We start from the raw sequence: 7432 nt of genomic DNA, 5'->3' as shown, positions 1-7432 counted from the left end.
TCTGCAACCTGGATGGTAGTTTGCCATACACATTTGTTTCTGGGAAACACAGATATTACTAAATATATCTTCATCTATCTGAAAAAGAAAACTGCCCAACCATTAACAGCCCCTGTCTAAAGGCTGCTTTGCTGTGCCCATCTCCTGGTGCCTGCCCACTCCACCCACACAGCGTGCCCTTTAGCTACCCTTGATTGGGTCAAATTCTTCCCTCCTGGGGTCCCATTTGGGAAATACATGTTGTGTACAGGTATGTTTATATTTTCTTTGGTTTTTATAAAAATGCTGCCCTAATATATTTATTTATTATAGGAAACACAGCTGTAAAATGGATGGATAGATGACTTGCAGATTTTTGTACCCAAGGTGTCACCTGTAATTAAAAAATAATTAGATGCTCCATGTACTTCCTGTCATGCACCCCTCTATTTTTTCACTATCCATGGTACTTAAGAATAGTTGGCATTTTTAAATATTAATTACTCACTAACAAAAACTTTGTAGAGCAATTCATTGGCATTGCAATGCAATTTTGTCAACACTTAACACATTGTTGGTTTTAAAAACACATTTAAGTCTGTGATGAACTCTCTTATTAATAGTTTCCATTTTATCCCAATATTATTGAGATTTCTTTTTATTTGCATTTTATAGACACTACTGAATAATATGTAATAGGAGAAACAATAATCTATTTTATTATGCCTATGGTAATTCCTGATAAGAAGACAAAAATCACACACAGGTTGCATCTCTATGCTGGTATTATTCAGAGGCAAAGGTTGAAATAGACAATAACCTCTGGAACCAATTAAACATGATTGTACCAATTTCCCCCCACGAGTTGTAATTATCTCAACATGAGATAGCACATGTCATTGCAAAGACAAGCTAAATTGTTTTCATTTTCAAGAATTTTTATTTTAGCTCTTTCCTGCTCAGGAAACTTTAGCATTTATTTCCTTCATCCAGAACAATATTTGCAGCACTTTGAGAGGAGAAATGGCATCTTTAAAAAATGTCTTTATTGGTCATGCTTTAAAAATTGTACGATACATCTACTTTTACTGTTAAAAATGTTATAGATTTTAAAAAATCACTACACTCACTACGTAGAGATGAATATCACTGACACTGCTGTTTTTCCTTCCAGAATTTTGAAATATGCATTGCACATTTAAACCAATGCAATGCCATAATACTGTTTAATTTTTAAATCTGATTATTTTCTCAATCAACAATACATGGAATGAGCATCTCTCCATATCAATAGACAGATCATCCTTGTTCTAATGGCAGCATATCCATTTGTTATTATTTGTTACAGTCAATATTGTTGACATCTAACCTATTCTGGTATTGCTAGCACTTTGATTCATGCTTAGTTTACTTCTGATAGCTTCCCTAAAGCCTAGACGGCAGATTATATATATATATATATATATATATATATATATATATATATATGAATGATCAGGTTATTCTTAACTGTAATGGGCCTCTGTGGCAGAATCACTATCTCCATTTTTTAGAAATAGCTTTGTTTTATACGGAAAAAAAAAGCTGAGACTTAGCTGAGGATTATGATTTTCTAAGTTGAGCTTGCCCTCTTCCTCTCCATTCTACGTTTGTCACTGTTGCACAAGCAGACCTTGGTGCTAGGACTGGCCCTGAGCTTTATGTCTCACAGTGGCTTTGTGACAGTGGCAAGTAGTTCAGGAATTAATGCAATTCACCTACTTTCACTGTACATTTTCTGTTATTCCTGGGATTACCTCCCAAATGAACTCTGGATTCAAATCCTCCTCTCATGCTTCTAGGAAAAATCGACCAAGACAACTCTCTGGCCCAAGTATATTTCCTGGGTCTCCATTTTCTGCAGAGTAAAGCCCAAATGTCTTATTTTCTACAGCCCATTATGAACAGCCCTGTCAGTCATTTCTAATGACTCTTCTCATCATACCCCTCAGGTAGCTCCTGGCTACGGCCAGATTGAGTCCCTGCTGTTTTCCGTTCATGCCCTCTAGGGCCCCAGCTTTAGCTTTTCTGCTTTTACCCTGGCCTGAAATACCCTGGAGCAGGAGTTTAGGAGCACAGGATCTAGAGGCAGAGAAGAGCAAGAGCTCTAAACCCAAATTTAGAGCTACACTTTACTTACACAAATACAACCCAAGTTAATACTGTGGAAGTTAAATAATAGTTCAGTTCCATCTGCCCATCTCCATTAGAGGTCAGGATAGATTTCATTGTGGAGCTTCCTACATGACACAAGAAAAATAAAACAAGATAAATGTGTAGACAAGGCCCCATTTTCTACTTTAAAAAATGGTTCCACAAAGCCCCAAGCCAGAGTGTCTGCCGGTTCTCTGAAATGTTTATGAAATACATAGCAGCTCAAAGGAGTTCAAACTCTCTTAAAGAAGCATTTTTGTCATGCACACACATGTCTCTTCCAAGATCTTTCTCTGCTTCTATATGTAACAGTCTGTTCAGAACACACATATAACAAAATATCATGTTAAGATGGTAATTTGGAAAGAGTTCCGCAGAACAGCTTCTGCTGTATAATTGAGGAGGTGCTTCTCTTACATCCACATGGGGTCTCTAGACTCTTAAGTGCAAGTCACTGCCAGTATCTGAGATGAGGCCAGTGATGTTTCAGAGCAAAAACTAGGATACATTTTTCACCACAGAAATGAAGTTGAGGCTGCTTTTTCTTCTCCCTCCTGCAGTTTCCTTCCTCTCCTCTGCTTCTGTGGTTGTGTCTCCTGGGAGCACTTTGCTGAGTCACTTGATCGGTCAGTCAATTGTCTATGTTGTGTAGGGACCTACCATGCACCGAGAATTGCTGAGATGAGAAACACAGTGGCCTGCTGTGTTGTATATCTCAGGGAGCAAGCCACTTCTCAGGCCTATGGGGAGACATAAATTTCCTTAAGGGCATGAATGATGTTCTGAATCTTACTCTATTGTTGCAAAGACAACATAAGAGAACAGAGTGCCCTGTGCATGCTTTAAGTCAAGACAAGCCACTCATGTGACTGATGTTCTGTCCCTTTAGCTTAGGCCAGACAAAAAACCTGTATTGCTACTTGTTCCAGACCTAGATCTTCGTAAGTGCCTGTGGTCTCTTGGGAGGGTTTAGAGTTAGGGCTGCTTTGAGCCACAAATAATCAACTGGCTTTAACAATGAACACATTTGATATCTTACATATTGAGAAGTGTGGGCCGGGTGCGGTGGCTCATGCCTGTAATCCAGCACTTTGGGAGGCCAAGGTGGGCGGATCACGAGGTCAGGAATTCGAGACCAGCCTGGCCAACATGGTGAAACCCCGTCTCTACTAAAAATACAAAAAATAGCTGGGCGTGGTGGTGGGCACCTGTAATCCCAGCTACTTGGGAGGCTGAGGCAGGAAAATCCTTTGAACTTGGGAGGCAGAGGTAGCAGTAAGCTGAGATTGTGCCACTGCACTCCAGCAGCCCGGGTGACAGAGTGAGACTCTGTTTCAAAAAAAAAAAAAAAAAAAAAAGAAGTGTGGAGGTTGCTGGATCCAGTATTTGAAGCCACGGGTATCCTCCCTCTTGCTAGACCAGATCTGCCCTGCTTCCTGCCCCTTAGTGAGTTGGAATTGTCCATCAGCCTAGTTCCCTTCATGGTCATGTATCTTTCCAAAGAAGTTAGATTCCTTCTTCTAATGCGATTCTTTTTAAGGGCAGACACTTTTCTCAGAAGACAAAGCTTTCCTCATGGCTATTTGGTCTAGACTTAAAACCAATCTCTGGAAAAAAGAATTATAGTGACATAATTTGGCGAAAACTGAAAAGTATGTGCTCCTCATATCACCTGTAAGATGAACACCCAGGAGGAGTGATTCTTGGGCAGGCATACAACTGGTTGTTTGATTCTATGGGGGGTTCCCTTTTCTCATTTTTCCAATTGAGGCCTAATACACCTTTCCTCTAAACATGGCATGGTTGGGAAATTTAATTCAATAAGCATTTACACTCATCTGCTATTGAGCACTGTGCTGGATGCTATGAGGTGTGGAGATGATTAAGACACTCTTTGGGCTCTTAGATTGCTTGTGATAATCTTGTAAGGAGGCTAAGATAAGTTCATATTGTACAAAGCACGGCACATTGTAATAAAAGCCATGTGACAGTTTACTGTGGGAAATGGACTGAACCAGGATGAGTAACTGGAATGGTCCTTTAAGTGGATCCATGCTTCTCAAAGAAAGTTTAAATCTGGGCCATAACTAAGTGTCTGGAGCTTGAGCTAGGATAAAGGGCTTGGCCAACCACTGCCCTGGCCACCATCTCTCCTCTATGAATTATCCAGAGCATATCCAGAGTTTTTTGCCACCTCCCAAAAACTTAGTGACAATGAGTCTTTTTTTCAAAACAATACATCTCTCTTTCTAATACAATTTGTTTCTCTTTCTAACAAAACCTTCAACTTTCCTTTTGTTCTTCAGACATAACAAAGACCACTTCTGTCTGTGTGAAGGCCCCAAATTGCAAGTCTGTTTTCCTAAATAAAACATTTTATTTAGAGGTTTCTCTCTATGTTTACATTTGACTTTGAGAAGTGAAGGTACAGAATATGTTCATTTTGGTCTCTAGTAAGTCTTCTTTGACTCCCCCAGGTGTGATAATTTAACGAGAACATAGAACAGGCCAGACATTTTCTTTTGCTTTTCCTTACTTACTCAAAGTAAAGTGCATCCCACAAGCTTTGAGGTAGTTACTATTATTCCCATTGTAGCAAATAAGTCAGCTGGCGTTCAGAAAAGTTAAGTAGCTTCCATGAAGTCCTTGCCCATGCCTGTGTCCTGACGGCATTGCCTAGGTTTTCTTCTAGGGTTTTTATGGTTTTAGGTCTAACATTTAAGTCTTAATCCATCTTGAATTAATTTTTGTATAAGGTGTAAGGAAGTGATCCAGTTTCAGCTTTCTACATATGGCTAGCCAGTTTTCCCAGCACCATTTATTAAATAGGGAATCCTTTCCCCATTTCTTGTTTTTGTCATGTTTGTCAAAGATCAGATGGTTGTAAATGTGTGGTATTATTTCTGAGGGCTCTGTTCTGTTCCATTGGTCTATATCTCTGTTTTGGTACCAGTACCATGCTGTTTTGGTTACTGTAGCCTTGTAGTATAGTTTGAAGTCAGGTAGTGTGATGCCTCCAGCTTTGTTCTTTTGGCTTAGGATTGACTTGGCGATGCGGGCTCTTTTTTGGTACCATATGAACTTTAAAGTAGTTTTTTCCAATTCTGTGAGGAAAGTCATTGGTAGCTTGATGGGGATGGCATTGAATCTACAAATTACCTTGGGCAGTATGGCCGTTTTCACGATATTGATTCTTTCTATCCATGAGCATGGAATGTTTTTCCATTTGTTTGCATCCTCTTTTATTTCATTGAGCAGTGGTTTGTAGTTCTCCTTGAAGAGGTCCTTCACATCCCTTGAAAGTTGGATTCTAGGTATTTTATTCTCTTTGAAGCAATTGTGAATGGGAGTTCACTCATGATTTGGCTCTCTGTTTGTCTGTTATTGGTGTATAAGAATGCTTGTGATTTTGGCACATTGATTTTGTATCCTGAGACTTTGCTAAAGTTGCTTATCAGCTTAAGGAGATTTTGGGCTGAGATGATGGGGTTTTCTAAATATACAATCATGTCATCTGCAAACAGGGACAATTTGACTTCCTCTTTTCCTAATTGAATACCCTTTATTTCCTTCTCCTGCCTGATTGCCCTGGCCAGAACTTCCAACACTATGTTGAATAGGAGTGGTGAGAGAGGGCATCCCTGTCTTGTGCCAGTTTTCAAAACATAGGATGGGCAAGGACTTCATGTCTAAGACACCAAAAGCAATGGTGACAAAAGCCAAAATTGACAAATGGGATCTAATTAAACTAACGAGCTTCTGCACAGCAAAAGAAGCTACCATCAGAGTGAACAGGCAATCTACAGAATGGGTGAAAATTTTTGCAAATCTACTCATCTGACAAAGGGCTAATATCCAGAATCTACAAAGAACTCAAACAAATTTACAAGAAAGAAAGAAACAAACCAACCCCAACAAAAAGTGGGCAAAGGATATGAACAGACACTTCTCAAAAGAAGACATTTATGCAGCCAACAGACACATGAAAAGATGCTCATCGTCACTGGCCATCAGAGAAATGGAAATCAAAACCACAATGAGATACCATCTCACACCAGTTAGAATGGCAATCATTAAAAAGTCAGGAAACAACAGGTGCTGGAGAGGATGTGGAGAAATAGGAACACTTTTACACTGCTGGTGGGACTATAAACGTTCAACCATTGTGGAAGTCGGTGTGGTGATTCCTCAGGGATCTAGAACTAGAAATACTATTTGACCCAGCCATCCCATTACTGGGTATATACCCAAAGGATTATAAATCATGCTGCTATAAAGACACATGCACACGTATGTTTATTGCGGCACTATTCACAATAGCAAAGACTTGGAACCAACCCAAATGTCCAACAATGACACACTGGATTAAGAAAATGTGGCACATATACACCATGGAATACTATGCAGCCATAAAAAAGGATGAGTTCATGTCCTTTGTAGGGACATGGATGAAGCTGGAAGCCATCATTCTCAGCAAACTATCACAAGAACCAAAAACCAAACACCGCATGTTCTCACTCACAGGTGGGAATTGAACAATGAGAACACTTGGACACAGGAAGGGGAACATCACCCACTGGAGCCTGTTGTGGGGTGGGGGGAAGGGTGGAGGGAAAGCATTAGGAGATATACCTAATGTAAATGATGAGTTAATGGGTGCAGCACACCAACATGGCACATATATATATATGTAACAAACCTGCACGTTGTGCACATGTACCCTAGAACTTAAAGTATAATAAACAAAAAAAGTAGCTTCCATGAGGCCATCTCACACTACCTGGAGCCAAGATTAGAATTTCTCGCTTGGAGGCCTTAAATTTTCTAGCTCTTAGAGATAGAGAGTAAGCTAGTTCCCTACCAGGATTAGAGACATCTTTAGGCAAGAAGCATATTGGTGAGTCATAGGAATATCCTGAAACAATCAGCCAGAGTGCTGGAAAGAACAAACATGGTGTACATGCTGTTGTCTGTGGATTTGAATCATTCTGCCTTAAGATAACTGTTGAACCCATAAGTGAATGTGGGAATAGGAGAGGAGTTCTAATGCATTTCCATTTCTCTGTAAAGCTTACACGCCACTACAATCTTTATTCATTGTTACAGTCCCTACCCTCAAAGAGCTTATATTCTAGCTGCGAAATTAGACCAAATAAAAAATGAAAGTATTGAGGCAAGTACATATCCTGGAGCACACACCTGGGGTGGTCAGAGAGGACTTCTTAGAAGAGGAGAATGAACATATTCTATACCTCCCATT

This window comes from Pongo abelii, chromosome 8 (genome assembly GCF_028885655.2).
Source record: "Pongo abelii isolate AG06213 chromosome 8, NHGRI_mPonAbe1-v2.0_pri, whole genome shotgun sequence".
NCBI classification, from domain to species: domain Eukaryota; kingdom Metazoa; phylum Chordata; class Mammalia; order Primates; family Hominidae; genus Pongo; species Pongo abelii.
Note: the sequence above shows the minus strand (reverse complement) of the source record.